Source organism: Hemiscyllium ocellatum (assembly GCF_020745735.1).
Source record: "Hemiscyllium ocellatum isolate sHemOce1 chromosome 27 unlocalized genomic scaffold, sHemOce1.pat.X.cur. SUPER_27_unloc_3, whole genome shotgun sequence".
Lineage (NCBI taxonomy): Eukaryota > Metazoa > Chordata > Chondrichthyes > Orectolobiformes > Hemiscylliidae > Hemiscyllium > Hemiscyllium ocellatum.
Window position 1 is genome coordinate 50,113 of NW_026867498.1, and position 16,644 is coordinate 66,756.

General features: G+C 47.0%; 1 protein-coding gene across 1 annotated transcript in view; it reads left to right on the forward strand.

The window, feature by feature from the left end:
- The first annotated feature begins 1,072 nt into the window (after positions 1–1,072).
- Positions 1,073–16,644, forward strand: part of LOC132808017 (zinc finger protein 835-like) — a 69,562-nt gene continuing 53,990 nt past the window's right edge. The window contains exon 1 of the mRNA XM_060821913.1: positions 1,073–1,161. The gene's annotated coding sequence lies outside the window, so the exon portion shown is untranslated. The remainder of the gene's footprint in view (positions 1,162–16,644) is intronic.

Consider the following 16,644-nt stretch of genomic DNA (forward strand, 5'->3'; position numbering starts at 1 on the left):
GTGTGAGAGAGAAGCTTAATAAAAGCAAGGGGTTGCATTTTTGCTAAGACAGGGACTTGTACAGATAATGGTTGGGCCATGAGTCGTGTTCGAGAACAGATAGACATTGGCGGTGGGTGGGGGGAGGCAGTGTTCAGGTACGTAGTTCTTTGGAAGTTGCATCACTGCTAGACAGGGTGGTAAAGGCGGCATTTTGCAACATTGCCTTCATTGTTCACACCACTGAGTATAGGGGTTGGGACATCATGTTGAGGTTGTACAGGATGTTGGTGAGGCCACTTTCAGAGTACTGAGTACAGTTCTGGTGGCCCTGTAATAGGAAGAATACTATTAGTGAGGGTTTAATAAAGATTTACCAGGATGTTGTAAGTTCTGGAGGGTTTGAGTTATAAGGAGAGGCTGGGACTTTATTCACTGGAGCACAGGAGGTTGGGGGTTGACCTCATTGAGATTGATAAAATCATGAGGAGTGGAGGGAAGGTGAATAGAAAATGGCTCTTGCTTAGCGTAGGGGAACTCAAAACTAGAGGACTTTTTTTACTGCGAGGAGAGAGTTTAAAAGGAAGCGGAGGGGCAACGATTTGAAAGAGGGTGATTTGCATGTGGAATGAACTTGCTGAGGATGTGGTAGATGCAGGTACAGTGACAACATTGAAACAGCATTTGGATGGGTACATGAATAGAAAGGTTTAGAGGGAAATGGACCAAATGCAGGCAAGTGGGACTGGTTTAGTTTGGAATCCTGGTGGGCATGGACGAATTGTACCGAAGTGTCTGTTTCTGTGCTGTATACCTCTATTGAAACCGATAGAATTCTGAAAGGGGCTTGACAAGATAGATGCAGATAAAATGCCTCTTTGTGGGGAGGGTCTCGAATTCCGACAATGTGGATGCAGGCCATTCAGCCCATGTATTTCACTCTGGCCCTCTGAACAGTATCCCACCCATACCCAACCCCTTACTCCGTATTTCCCATGGCCAATCCACCCTAGCCTGTACATCCCTGGTCACTATGGGTAACTTAGCACGGCCAATTCTCCCTAACCTACACTCTAATCGAAACTCGTCAGGCGCCTGGGTGGTGGAGTTCTACTGGTCGTGGGGCGGCCCCTGTGTCAACTATGGGGCCACCTGGAAGGTACTGGGCCCGGGAGGTGAAAGGTGAGGCAGGTTGTGGGGGGGACGGAGGGGAAGGAATGTGGGGCCTGTCCTGTCATAGTGACATTTTACACTCACTTTCCATCTGCTTTTACTGGCTCTTGTGCTGTTTACCCCTCACTGTTTTTTAATCCTTGTGCTGTTTACCCCTCACTGTGTTTTTTAATCCTTGTGCTGTTTACCCCTCACTGTTTTTATTAAACCTTGTGATGTTCCTTGTGACAGTGCAGGGAGGAGGAGATGAAACGATGGATAGATCAGCCATGATCTTAATGAATGACGGAGCAGGCTCACTTGTAGCAACTGGAGTGAATCCAGAGAGGGAGCAGACTTTGCGACCTCAGGTATGTGTTTTGGTTACCCGGGTGAGGAGAGACAGAAGGACAGGCTGGGACTGTTTTCCGTAGCTTGCCAGAGTCTGAGGAATGACCTTATACACTTTTATGTCATCATGAGGGGCATGGATAGGGTAAATAGACGTGGTATTTTCCTTTGGATGGGGCAGTCCAGAACTAGAGGGTAATAAGTTTAGAATCGAGCGTGTGGTGCTGCAGCAAGTCAGGCAGCATCCGAGGAGCAGGAAAATTGATGTTTCAGGGAAACTCCCTTCAGGGAAGAGTGTGTGTGTGAGTTTGTGTATAAGACTGTGCGCTGTGAGTGTGTATTTACATGTGTGCCTGCTTGATAAAGTGTGATTGTGACGGAGTATGAGTCTGCGAGAGGGTGCGAGTTTTGAGGGGGTGGTGTATGTGTATGTCTGAGAGAGAGTGTGTGTGTATGAGAGAGGTATGGATATAAGTGAGGGGTTGCATTTTGCTAAAACAAAGGAGGGCAAGACTTGAACAGGTAATGGTAGGGCCCTGGGACATGTTGTAGAACAGAGACCTGGAGGTGTTCAGGTTCATTGTTCTTGAACGTTACATCACTGGTAGACGGGGGTGAAGAAGGTGTTCAGCACACTTGCCTTCATTGTTCACATGCTGAGTACAGGAGTTGGGATATCATGTTGGAGATGCACACAGAAAGTACATTACTCAGAGGGTGATAGGTGCCTGGAACGCATTGCCAGCAGAGGTAGGGACGGTAGATTCATTCAAGGTGTATCCGAGCAGTAGGACAGTCGAAGTTTCAGGCACAAGCCCTTCATCAGGAATGATGCGTGGGTGTTCAGAGGGGCATCAGCGTCCTTCCGTGCCAATTGTCAGACAGGAGCAGCAGGCAATGAGCAAGGCAAGTGGTGTGTTAGCAAGAGGAGCTGAAAATGTGTTGCTGGAAAAGCACAACAGGTCAGGCAGCATCCAAGGAACAGGAAATTCGACGTTTCTGGCATAAGCCCTTCATCAGGAATTAGTAAGAGGAATTGAGTTCAGAAATGGGGATGTTATCCTGCAGTTGGGGGTCATTTGAATAAATTCAAGGCTGAGTTAATCTGATTTTTCAACGAGAAAGAAGTGGATGTTTATGGAGGAAGCAAGAAAATGGTTTTAAGCCCAGTTTAAGGTCAAAGCACAGCAGGCCAGGCAGCATCTCAGGAATAGAGAATTCGACGTTTCGAGCATAACCTGCTGTGCTTTGACCAGCAACACATTTGCAGCTGTGATCTCCAGCATCTGCAGACCTCATTTTTTACTCGAAGATTTTAACCTACTGCAAATCCTCTTACAAGGATGCCTTCCTTGAAGAAGCTCTCTTCCTCCCTCTACAAGGATTTCAGTGAGTCCCTCTCTCACTGCACCCCCCAGGTCATCTCCTCTGCACAGAAGCCTTGACCTCCTTCCACCTATCCCACCTCCATCGCCCCTCCCCCTAGTCCCTCCTCCCTACCTTTTATCTCAGCCTGCTTGGCTCTCTCTCTCTTATTCCTGATGAAGGGCTTATGCTCGAAACGTCGAATTCTCTATTCCTGAGATGCTGCCTAACCTGCTGTGCTTTGACCAGCAACACATTTGCAGCTGTGATCTCCAGCATCTGCAGACCTCATTTTTTACTCGAAGATTTTAACCTACTGCAAATCCTCTTACAAGGATGCCTTCCTTGAAGAAGCTCTCTTCCTCCCTCTACAAGGATTTCAGTGAGTCCCTCTCTCACTGCACCCCCCAGGTCATCTCCTCTGCACAGAAGCCTTGACCTCCTTCCACCTATCCCACCTCCATCGCCCCTCCCCCTAGTCCCTCCTCCCTACCTTTTATCTCAGCCTGCTTGGCTCTCTCTCTCTTATTCCTGATGAAGGGCTTATGCTCGAAACGTCGAATTCTCTATTCCTGAGATGCTGCCTAACCTGCTGTGCTTTGACCAGCAACACATTTGCAGCTGTGATCTCCAGCATCTGCAGACCTCATTTTTTACTCGAAGATTTTAACCTACTGCGAATCCTCTTACAAGGATGCCTTCCTTGAAGAAGCTCTCTTCCTCCCTCTACAAGGATTTCAGTGAGTCCCTCTCTCACTGCACCCCCCAGGTCATCTCCTCTGCACAGAAGCCTTGACCTCCTTCCACCTATCCCACCTCCATCGCCCCTCCCCCTAGTCCCTCCTCCCTACCTTTTATCTCAGCCTGCTTGGCTCTCTCTCTCTTATTCCTGATGAAGGGCTTATGCTCGAAACGTCGAATTCTCTATTCCTGAGATGCTGCCTAACCTGCTGTGCTTTGACCAGCAACACATTTGCAGCTGTGATCTTAAGCCCAGTTTAGAACAGTTCCAGAGTCAGACAACACAGAAACAGACCCTTCAGTCCAACTAAACCGTGCTGACTGTGTTCACAAACTAAACTAGTCCCACCTGTGTGTATTTGGCCCATATCCCTCTGACCCTTTCCTATTCATGTCCTTATCCAAATGTCTTTTAAACCTTGTTACTGTACCTACATCCACCACCGTGTTTGGACATTGATTCCACACACAAACTACTCTCAAAAAAAAAGGCGCTACTCCAGTCTTTTGAAAATCTTTCTCCACTCCCCTTCCTCATTTGCTCCCTAATCTTGAAACCCCCATCCTAGGGAAAGGACACCTGCGGTTCACCTCATCTACCCTCCTCAGGATTTTATGAACCTCTTTTAAGGTCACCTCTCAACCTCATGTGTTCCAGTGAAAAAAATCCCAGCCCTATCCACCTAGCTGTAGGTATATTCCTATCCAGTTATGAATTGTTCAATGCTGGTGCCGACTGGAAAGACCGAATGGCCTAGTCTTGCTCCCAACTCTCTCGCTCTGTGTCCAGGACAGCAAGAGGCCCTCAGTCAGAGGAGCAGAAATTAGGCCATTCAGTCCATCAGGTCTAATCACCCCATTCAATCGTGGCTGCTAGGTTTCTCAACCCCATTCTCCCCGTAACCCTCGATCCCCTTGATACTCAAGAACCTATCTGTCTCAGTTTTAAATATCCCCAGTGACCTGGCCTCCACAGCCTTCTATGGAAATAGATTCCACAGATTCACCGCTCTCTGGCTGAAGAAGTTTCTCCTTTCTGAAAGGACTTCCCTTTACTCTAAAGCTGTGCCTCTGGTCTGAGTCTGTCCTACCAATGGAAACATCTTCACAATGTCCACTCTCTCTGGGCTGTTCAGGATTATGTAGGTTTCATTTAGACCCACCCCCTCCCGAGTGTGGGCCTATGAATCAGCATGAACCAGACCCTTCAGGATGAGGTACAGCAGGGATTAGGGTCAGTAAACTGAGAATGGAGGGAGAGTGTGTGGGATGGAGATTTTCAGCTTCTCGAGAATGAGAGAGAAAAGTGAGTTTGCTATAAATTAAATCGGATGGGCCAAAGTGTGGTAGATGGAATTAAATTTTGAGAAATGGGAGTTGTTGCATTTTGGTCAAGCAATCCAGGCAGGAGTGACACAGTTAAGGGGAGTGTTGCAGAACAAAGAGACCTTGGAGTGCAGGGTCCATAGTTCTTTGAAAGTGGAGTCTCAGGTAGACAGGATAGTGAATGAGGCATTTGGTAGGATGTCCATTATTGGTCAGAGCATCGAGTAGATGAGTTGGGAGGTCATGTTGTGGCTGTCCAGGATGTTGGTTAAGCCAATTTTGGAATACTGCGTTCAGTTCTGGTCTCCCTGCTGTAGGAAAGATGTTATGAAACTTTGAAAGGGGTCAGAAAAGATTTGGGCTATAGGGAGAGGCTGAATAGGCCAGGGATATTTTCCATGGAGCATCAGAGGCTGAGGGGTAAACTTATAGACCTTTGTAATGGGCATGGATAGGGGGGGAAATCGAAGGTCTTTTCCCCAGGGTAGGGGAGTCCAAGAAAACTAGAAGGCATATGTTTGAGGTGAGAGCAGAATGATTTAACTGGGGTCTGAGGGGCAACCTTTTCACACAGAGGGTGGTGCATGTATGGCACGAACTGCCAGAGGAAGTGGTGGAGACTGGCACAATTACAACATTTAAAAGGCATGTGGATGTCAGTCTGTTCTCAGCTCTGCTGGATTTCTGTTGAAGTTTTGACCCCCCCCCCCCCTCCCCCAGAAATAGGGCTCTCCCAAGGATTTGTATGGTGTCCTATTTGAGGAATTCTTTCTGTCTTACATCGAACTGTTCGTATGCAGCTCTGATTTACAACAATATTTACGTCAACAGGACTAAAGCATCTGCTATCAAATTGGCATCGAGCTATACAGCACGGACATTGACTTTTTCTCTCTCTCATGCACAGACGCACATAACAAGTCCATGGGGGTAAATTTGTATTTGCAGATACATTCTATTTTGCTCAAAAAATACACAACCTGTAAGCAGTCAATCCATGTAATATTTTGTAAATTCCACTTTGGAAGTAGAACCAGTCTGACTCAAGACTGGGACACACAGACAGACTCTGACCTCACACCTTTAATGCGTTGTGTGAACTGAGATGTCGCATTTTGCGATAAAACCTCGAGTTATCTTGATAAGGTGCCTTGCAGGAAGGTCTGGGATTTACATGTGAATGATAGCTGTAACCCAGTCTAAAAGATGAAAGTCTTGACAATCCAGGTTTGTTCAATATATCATTTCGGTGGCAGGACACTTCAATGTTTTTCTATAAGTTGTGTCTTATGATCTTATTCTCCACAACCACCTGAAGGATCAGCGCTCTGAAAGCGAGTGCTTCCAAATAAACCTGTTGAACACTCACCTGGTGGTGTGATTTTTCACTTTGTCCAGGTTAGGATGGATTGACCATGCCCAGAGATGTGCAGGTTAGGTGCATTAATCGGGGTAAATGTAGAGCAATAGGGGTAGGGGAATAGGTGTGGGTCTGTTACCCTTCAGAGGGTCGGTATGGATTTGTGGGGCTGAGTAGCCTGCTTTCACACTCTGGGGATTCTCTGAAGGGAAGGGATTGGTACAAACTCGTTGGTTTCTTTTTTGGCTTCCCAAAATCAGACCTCCTCACCTCTCGAGTAAAAAATGAGGTCTGCAGATGCTGGAGATCACAGCTGCAAATGTGTTGCTGGTCAAAGCACAGCAGGTTAGGCAGCATCTCAGGAATAGAGAATTCGACGTTTCGAGCATAAGCCCTTCATCAGGAATTTTTGACGTTTCGAGCATAAGCCCTTCATCAGATTCCTGATGAAGGGCTTATGCTCGAAACGTCGAATTCTCTATTCCTGAGATGCTGCCTAACCTGCTGTGCTTTGACCAGCAACACATTTGCAGCTCCTCACCTCTCAGCAGTATCCCAATGTTGTGAAAGATATTAACTTTCAGGTGGAGTTATCCAAAATTCAGAGAGATGTCAGTCTTGCCGTTTTTGCTTTTCTGCCCCTGGAAGATCCTGAATCAGCACCTTCAGGGGAATGAGTCAGATCAGAGCGAGAACAGAGGGGGAGAGAGAGTGGGATGGTGCTTTCAATTTTGTGGAATAACAAAAGAAAACTTTCCGCAGAATGTAGAATTCCTTGTTCAGAATTTCTATCCTGCACTGACAGTGATGACTTTTGTAATCTCTTTTTACATTTCAGGATCTGAAGATGGAAGTTTCAAAATCAACAGATGAAGGCCTTATACCCAAAACATGGACTCTCCTGCTCATCGGATGCTGCCTGACCTGCTGTGCTTTTCCAGCGCCACACCGTCTGACTCTGACTCTCCAGCGTCTGCAGTCCTTACTTTGACGTCCATGTCTGACAGTCATTCAATCCATTGGGACAGCAACAGTTTTCAACTATGATTCTGTGAGAAGGAGCAAAGCTTTTTGGTTCCTGTTTGGGTATGTTTTCAGCATCAGTGGGACTGGATGAGAGACCCTACCGTTGTAGTGCACTGAGTGAGGAGCGTGTAACAGCTATACGGTTTGGAAAGAGGAATTCACGGTGGAGAGAAGCTCCACATGCGTTTGTGTGGGGCTGAAGCTTCGGCCATGGAGAAACCCGAGGAATCCCGCCCTGTGGAGAAACCATGGAAGTGTGGCGACTGTGGGAAAGGCTTGTTTCCCGTCTGCCCTGGAGACTCATTGGCGCAGTCACACTGGGGAGAGGCCGTTCCCCTGCCCTGACTGCGGGAAGGGCTTCAGCGATTCCTCCAACCTCCAGATCCACCAGTGGATCCACATGGGGGAAGAGGCCCTTAAGCTGCCCGAGTGCAGGAAGGCCTTTACCCAGGTCGCCTCCTTGCTGACCTCCCAGCGGGATCACGTGGCATTGCAGGGGGATTGAAAGAAAGACGGCCGAGTGCCTTTACCAACTGGACTATCAACCCAGTTCCAGTGGCTCCTGAGTTTGAATCCCACCGCGACAGATGGTGGAATTGGAATTTGGTCAGAAATCTGGAGTTCAGAATCTAAGGGTGAAACCATTGTCGGTGGGGTGGGGTGGGGGTGGAAGAAAACCCCCATCTGATTCACTCAGTTCTTTTTTAGGGAAGACTTGAGCAGTTATTAGAGCAGTCGTCCCAGCTGCATCCTTTACCCGGTCTGGCCTACACGTGACTCCAGACCCACAGCAGTCTGGTTGACTCTATGCTGCTCATCCAACTTACTTGGATACAGGTTGAAATTGCTGAGTGAGGCAATACTTCCTCCAGGTTAAGGCTATATCAAGGATCCAAGTACAAAGGGACAACTCAGTGGTGACCAATAATGAAGAAAGTGAGGGGTTGTACTTTGACCTTGAGCTGTTTTTTAAAAAATTGCTACTTTTTCTCCGCCTTTCTGCTGGGAGATTCTGAAGCTGTAACAAAGTTGAGTCACAATAAAGATTACCTGAACTTCACACTGAGCTCAGACTCTCAATGAGAGCTTTAAACTGCAACAGGTTTTTGGTTTAAAACTGCTGATTTCTTACAGGAGAAAGTGAGAACTGCAGATGCTGGAGATCAGGATCAAGATTCGAGTGGTGCTGGCAAAGCACTGCAGGTCAGGCAGCGTCCGAGGAGCAGGAAAATCGACATTTCAGGTTTGCTCCACACTGCAACCTCCTTACTCTGTCAACCATCTGTGAGTAAGGTACTCTCTTCACAACTCCTTTTCCATTTTTTTCATTCTGGGCTTCAATTTATGACTTGCAGCAACTGAAAGGAAAGAGAATGAATCCATGGAATGGACACTATCAGGGAAAAGTTTGTTTATAAACAGTGTGTTTCATGTATTGAGTGAATGTAAAGAGGAAGTGGTGGATGCATGTTCAGATGCAACGTTTAAAAGACATGTAGATAAGTACATGAATAGGGAAGGTGTGGAGGTATATGGGCCAAACACTGGCAAGTGGCACTAGTTTAGTTTGAGAACATAGTCAGCATGGAATAGTTGGACTGAAGGGTCCGTTTCTGCGCTGTCTGACCGTAACTGTTCTGTCGTGGTCTTAAAACCATTTTCTTGCCTTCCACTTTAAATGTGGTTACTGTACCTGCATCCAACACAAACCACAAAAAACCCTCATGCACACAACATAAAAATCCACACTTTATTGTTCAAAAATCAGATGAACTCAGCCTTGAATAAATTCAATGACTCCCTAACTACAGGAAGACATCCCCACTTCTAATCTCAGTTCAGCCTGCTAATATACCACTTGCCTTGCTGCACCTGTCTGACAACTGGCATTGACTGATGTAGAAGGATGCTGCTAATCAAAGCACTGATCACAGGCTGGTCTGGTTTCAGGTCTTGATTTCTCTATCCTCTGTCGATCTCCCTGTTCCCACAGACTAAGATGTCGGTCTGTTCTCAGCTCTGCTGGATTTCTACTAAAGCTTTGACCCCGCCTTTTATAACTTCTGGAACGATAAAATATTCAATCAAGACCCAAGCCACAATCTCCCAGCCTGTCAACTATCCTAATACAAGGTGTAGTCATAGCAGGGAATCAAACAAGAAAAATGAAACAAAATCATAAATAAATAGTTGCACGTGCTTAATTTTTGTTCATGAGGAAGTAAACCAGAAATAGGGGACTCCCAGGAATCTTAGTGAAGGTTTACAGGTTTGTGAAGGTTTGTAGCTCAGGTTTAGGTTCAGGGTGTAGGTTTGCTCGCTGAGCTGTAGGCTTGATATCCAGTCGTTTCATTACCTGGCTAGGTAACATCATCAGTGGTGACCTCCAAATGAAGCGAAGCTGTTGTCTCCTGCTTTCTATTTATATGTTTGTCCTGGATAAGGTTCCTGGGGTTTGTGGTGATGTCATTTCCTGTTCATTTTCTGAGGGATTGATAGATGGTATCGAGATCTATGTGTTTGTTTATGGCGTTGTGGTTGGAGTGCCAGGCCTCTCGGAATTCTCTGGCATGTCTTTGCTTAGCCTGTTCCAGGATAGATGTTGTCCCAGTCGAAGTGGTGTTTTTTTTCATCCGTATGTAGGGCTACGAGGGATAGAGGGTCGTGTCTTTTTGTGGCTAGCTGGTGTGCGTGTATCCTGGTGGCTAACTTTCTTCCTGTTTGTCCTACGTAGTGTTTGTGGCAGTCCTTGCAAACCCCCGGAGTATGGGTCTGGGTGGTATACGCTTCGATGGGTCGGGGTGGACTTGTTGGGCCGAAGGGCCTGTTTCCACACTGCAAGTAATCTAATCTAATCTAAAACGATTTACAAGGATGTTGCCAAGACTGGAGGATTTAAGCTATAGGGAGAGACAGAACAGGCTGGGGCTGCTTTCCCTGGAGCATCAGAGGCTGAGGGGTGACCTTATAGAGGTTTATAAAATCATGAAGGGCATGGATAGGATAGATAGACAAAGTCTTTTCCCTGGGATGGGAGAGTCGAGAACTCGAGGTCATAGGTTTAGGGTGAGAGGGGAAAGATATGAAAGAGACCTAAGGGGAAACCTTTTCATTTAGAGGGTGGTACGTGTATGGAATGAGCTGTCAGAAGAAGTGGTGGAGGCTGGTACAATTGCAACATTTAAAAGGCAACTGGGGGAATATGGGCCCCGTGCTGGCAGGTGGGACTAGATTGGGTTGGGATATCTGGTCGGCATATACGAGTTGTCCAGGTTCAGGTGAATTGACAGTACTAAAATACCCATAGTGCCCAGGGATGTGCAGGTTAGGTGCATTAGTCAGGGGTAAATGTTGAGCAATAGGGGTAAGGGGAATTGCGTGGTGGGTTACCCTTTGGAGGATGGGTGTGTAGTCTTTGGGTCGAGTGGCCTGCTTCCACACTGTGGGGAGTCTCTGAAGGGGAAGGGATTTTTGTAAACTGTGCAGGGCAATGCAGGCGTAGTGCGGGGGCCTACTGTTGGCCTTGCCCTGCCCCTTGCTCCTCCCCCTGTTGTTGAGCTGTCTAAAAAACAGCTACTCTTTCTCTGCCCTTTTGCTGGGGGCATCTGAAGCCGTAACAATGTTGGGCCACAATAAAGGTAACCAGAACGTACTGCTGGGCTCAGGCTCTCATTGAAAGCTCCAAGCGGTTTTTGTTTTAAAGCTGCTCATTTCTTGCAGCCTCCTGCACTAAGTTTCCAATGTCATGTATCAGATGGAGCAGTGAATGAGTAGCTGGTTTCATGAGAAATTATAAACTTTTCAGAAGTGCAGGCACTGCATCGTTTCATTGGCAGTTTACTGGCAGCATCGGGAGGTATGGGCTGTGTTCATTAGAAAGGAGGTGGAGGTGCTGCTGTTGGACTAGGTGGGACAAGGTTTAAAAATCACAACACCGGGTTATAGTCCAACAGTTTTATTTGGAAGCACTAGCTTTCGGAGCACTGCTCCTTCATTGGGTAGCTGTGGAGCAGGATCATAAGACACAGAGTTAAGAGCAAAAGGTCACAGTGTCATGCAACTGATATGATATATTGACAAATGTAGATTGATGTTAAGCATTCAGCACACTTACCTTAATTGTTCACACCATTGAATAAAGGAGTTGGGACATCATGTTGAAGTTGTACAGGATGTTGGTGAAGTCACTTGTAGAGTACTGAGAAGGCTTCTGGTGGCCCTGTAATAGGAAGAATACTATTACAGAGGGTTCAGTAAAGATTTACCAGGATGTTGCCAGGACTGGAGGGTTTGAGTTATAAGGAGAAGCTGAGACTGTCTTCACTGGAGCACAGGAGGTTGAGGGGTGACCTCATTGAGATTGATATAATCATGAGGGCTCTAAGTAACATGAACATCAAATAGCGAGGAGCCTGCACGGTTATGTCAAGTGAGTGGGGGAGAAATTGTGGCATTTGGACACTTTACATCCATCAGAAACAGCATCTCCATAGAGCATACTGTGCATGTCAGGTGGGGTGCCAGAAGACTGGAGGTTGGCTAACGTGGTGCCACAGTTTAAGAAGGGTGGTAAGGACAAGCCAGGGAACTATAGACCAGTGTGCCTGACATCAGTGGTGGGCACAATGTTGGAGGGAATCCTGAGGGACAGGATTCTACCTTCATCTAGGTGGATGGGCTGGGACTTTTTCACTGGAGCATTGGAGGTGGAGATGTGACCTCATCAACGTTTATAAAATCATGTGGGGAGAGATGAGGTGAACGAAGGGTGTCCTTCCTCTAGGGTAGGGGTTTCAAGACGAGGGAGCAAATTTTGACGATGACAGGAGAAAAAGATTTTAAAAAGAAGGGCACAATTTTTTTTACACAGAGTGGAACCACTTGAGGACTAAATGTCTCGAGGAAGTGTTGGATGCAGGTACAGTAACGTCATGAATAGGAAAGGTTTGGAGGGATATGGGCCAAAACACTGGCAGGTGGGACTGGGTTAGTTTGAGAACATAGTCAGCATTGACTAGTTGGACTGAAGGGTCTGTTTCTCTGCTATCTGACTCTGGAACTGTCTTAAAACTGGATACTGGTCTTAAAACCATTTTCTTGCCTTCCCCCACAAGCATCCACATAAAAATCATGTGAACTCAGCCTTGAATATATTCAATGACCCCCTAACTGCTGGAAGACATTCCCATTTCTAAACTCAATTCCTCTTGCGAACACACCACTTGCCTTGCTCATTGCCTGCTGCTCCTGTCTGACAACTGGCACAGAAGGACGCTGATGCCCCTCTGAACATCCATGCATCATTCCTGATGAAGGGCTTGTGCCCAAAACTTCGACTGACCTACTGCTCGGATGCACTTGAATGAATCTAGTGTCCCTTCCTCTGCTGGCAATGCGTTCCATGCCCCTTCCCACTCCCCTTCTGACAAATTGGAGGAACAAAACCTCATCTTGTCTGAACAGTCCACAGCCCGGAGGACTCGACACTGAGTTCTCCAATTTCAAATAATCTCCCATCCCATCCCCCAACTCATTTCCCAGCCCCTTCCACTCTTCCCTGCCAACTAGATTCCTTCCTCCCATTCACCAACCAGGTTATGGGGGTAAGGCAGGAACAGGATACTGATTGAGGATGATCAGCTATGATCATAATGATTGGTGGTGCTGGCTCAAAGGGCAGAAGAGCTGACTCCTGCACCTATTGTCTATTGTACCCTCCACTTGGCTTCACCTATCGTCACTTCATCACCCTGCCCCCAGCACACCCTTGTTCCACAGCTCTCCCTGTACCCACCCCCAATCCTGAACAAGGGTTACACCACATACCTCTACTTCTCCACCTCCTGATACTGCCTGGCTTGCTGTGTTCTTCCAGTCTCCTGCCTGTCTATTTTGCCAATTGAGACAAAGGCTTGGACTAACTTTTCCAGAGTCTGTCCCCCTCGCTGGATTCACTCCCATTCCTTTCAGTTCCTCCAAGTCAACAATTGAACCCCAGAATGAAACTTAAATGGAAAAGGTGGTGAGAAAACAGAATGCTGTACTCACAGATGTTGGACAGAGGAAGGAAGCTGCAGTCTGAGTGAAGCTCAACCGTCATTGAGAGAGAGGAGGGGCAGGAACTTCAGACCTCATGACTAATAGGGGAGCTCCGAATGGCAGGAGGACAAGTCTCCTTCCGGTCCTGCAGTGATCCTTATTTGTCCATCATAAGTCGGTTTTGCCCCTTTTCAGCCGACAATGAGGAACACGCCCAATGTTCTGGTGACATTGGCAAACAGGTGCCCTGCTTGTTGACACCGAGGAGTGTACACAATATGCTCTGCAGCAATGCTGGTGTTATTGACAGATTTGAAGTTTCCAAATGTCTATCGGAGATCAAAAAGGGCAGAGCGATATTTTTTTTCCCCCATGTGGCTCGATATTTGATTGAGCAGCCAGACAAGTGCAAAAGCAATGTTTTTAAGTCTTTTCTTCCGTGTTGGGGTGACCTTCACAACTAGAGGACATAGGTTTAGGGTGAGGCCACAAAGATATAAAAGGTACCTGAAGGGCAATGTTTCCATGCAGAGGGTGGTGCAGGTATGGAATGAGCTGCCAGAGGAAGTGGTGGCCGCCGGTACAATTACAGCCTTTAAAAGGTATCTGGATGGGTATATGAATAGGAATGGTTTAGAGGGATATAGTGCTGGCAAAGGGGACTAGATTCATGTAGGACATCTGGTTGGCGTGGACAGATTGGACTGAAGGGGTATGTTTCCGTGCTGTACATCTCTATGACTAAATAATGTCAACTTTTCCAATGAACAAACTATCTCCATGTTAACAAGGCTTTGTGCACAACCTGCTTTACAAACCATTTTCAACAGGTCCTGCCCCTTCAATGACTGAGGAACATATACATGCTGGTGCATAGTATCCTTCACTAGTATTTACACACTACCCTCAGCAATTGCTCAAGTAACAGCAAAGAGTAAACAGCACAAGGATTAAACACACAGTGAGGGGTAAACAGCACAAGGATTAAAACACACAGTGAGGGGTAAACAGCACAAGGATTAAAACACACAGTGAGGGGTAAACAGCACAAGGATTAAACACACAGTGAGGGGTAAACAGCACAAGGATTAAACACACAGTGAGGGGTAAACAGCACAAGGATTAAACACACAGTGAGGGGTAAACAGCACAAGGATTAAACACACAGTGAGGGGTAAACAGCACAAGGATTAAACACACAGTGAGGGGTAAACAGCACAAGGATTAAACACACAGTGAGGGGTAAACAGCACAAGCGCCAGTAAAAGCAGATGGAAAGTGAGTGTAAAATGTGACTATGACAGGACAGGCCCCACATTCCTTCCCCTCCGTCCCCCCCCACAACCTGCCTCACCTTTCACCTCCCGGGCCCAGTACCTTCCAGGTGGCCCCATAGTTGACACAGGGGCCGCCCCACGACCAGTAGAACTCCACCACCCAGGCGCCCGACCAGTTCCCAAGCAGGTCCTTAACCCCATCCGCCTCCAGAATGTTCACCGGCTCCTGGCTGCTGTACAGCCGGCCGGTGTGGCCGTGACACAGCAGCTGCGCCAGGAAGGCGGCGGCGGCGGCCAGTGCCGGGTGTCTGCCCCGGGCCGCACGGCGCCATTTTCCTAACGGCCGCCCTCCCGCCGCTTCCTCGCTCGAGCGACTTCTCCTCCCAACCGCCTTCGCCCCCGCGTGACGTCTGCACGGGGGGATGGGCGGGGCCGGGGGAGCCTCACCGTCACCAAGCAACAGCCACCTCGCGCTACAACTGCTCATTCACAAAAACAAACTCTCCTGTCTCGCTCTGCAGCTGCAGGGGGGGACACTGCCACGTTTCGAGGAGCCCTGTCTACATTGGGAAAGCTCACCGCTCCATTTAAACAGATATTCCCACATCTCACTTGCCTGCATTTGGCCCATTTCCCTCTAAACCTTTCTATTCATGTACCCATCCAAATGCTGTTTCAATGTTGTCACTGTACCTGCATCGACCACATCCTCAGCAAGTTCATTCCACATGCAAATCACCCTCTTTCAAAATGTTGCCCCTCCGCTTCCTTTTAAATCTCTCTCCTCACATTAAAAAACGCCCCCCTAGTTTTGAGTTCCCCTACGCTAAGCAAGAGCCATTTGCTATTCACCTTACCTCCACTCCTCATGATTTTATCAATCTCAATGAGGTCACCCCGCAACTTCCTGTGCTCCAGTGAATAAAGTCCCAGCCTCTCCTTATAACTCAAACCCTCCAGTCCTTACAACATCCTGGTAAATCTTTATTAAACCCTCTCTAACAGTATTCTTCCTATTACAGGGCCACCAGAACTGTACTCAGTACTCTGAAAGTGGCCTCACCAACATCCTGTACAACCTCAACATGATGTCCCAACCCCTCTCCTCAATGGTGTGAACAATGACGACAATGTTGCAAAACGCCGCCTTAACCACCCTGTCTACCAGTGATGCAACCTCCAAAGAACTATGTGCCTGAACACCCCCGCCCCATGTCTGTCTGTTCCATAACACGACTCATGGTCCGATCATTATCTGTACAAGTCCTTGTTTTGGCAAAAATGCAATCCTTTGCTTTTAATAAGCTTCTCTCTCACACACATACTCTCTCGCTCAGACAGACACACACACACCCCTCAACACTGCCACACTCGCAGCTGATATGGGTAATGTAATTTCTGCAGTTTCACACACTCTCTCTATCTCTCTCACACACACACACGCTCACACACACACACTCTCTTGGTATGGATGAGGTAATTTCTGTACTAAAACTAAGGATTAATGAGTAAGGGCTAATTATGAGACTAAAATGCAAGCAGGCCTGCTTGGGAACATGAAAGAAGTCAGAAGGAACTGTTATGTCAAGAACATGGCGGATTGTGACCTTGGATAAAATTGACATAAGTTATTAATTAAAACTAGGCTGCTATGAAGTTAGGTAACGTTGGGCAAGATACCAAGGAATGCTTTAGCCAGCAGAATTGTTAAAATGATGTAATGATTAAGACACAGAGGGCAAGATACAATAGAAGCCCTTTATAACATTAGAAACATACAGATAACCAAGAAATGCTTTAACCAGCAGAATTGTTAAAAACAATACAATGTTTAATCAAAGAATTGGCAGAGAGAAGCGTGAAATGTTTTAACCAATGGAATTGTTACTAACCTTTTCAGATGTAAAAATAATGTATAAATATTACTGCTGTAAATCTTTCGGCACGGACCTTCCCTTTTTCTTTTGGAAGACACCCAAACTTGCAAGTTTGAATAAACATTCGTTGCTTCATTTGTGTGTCTCGCAG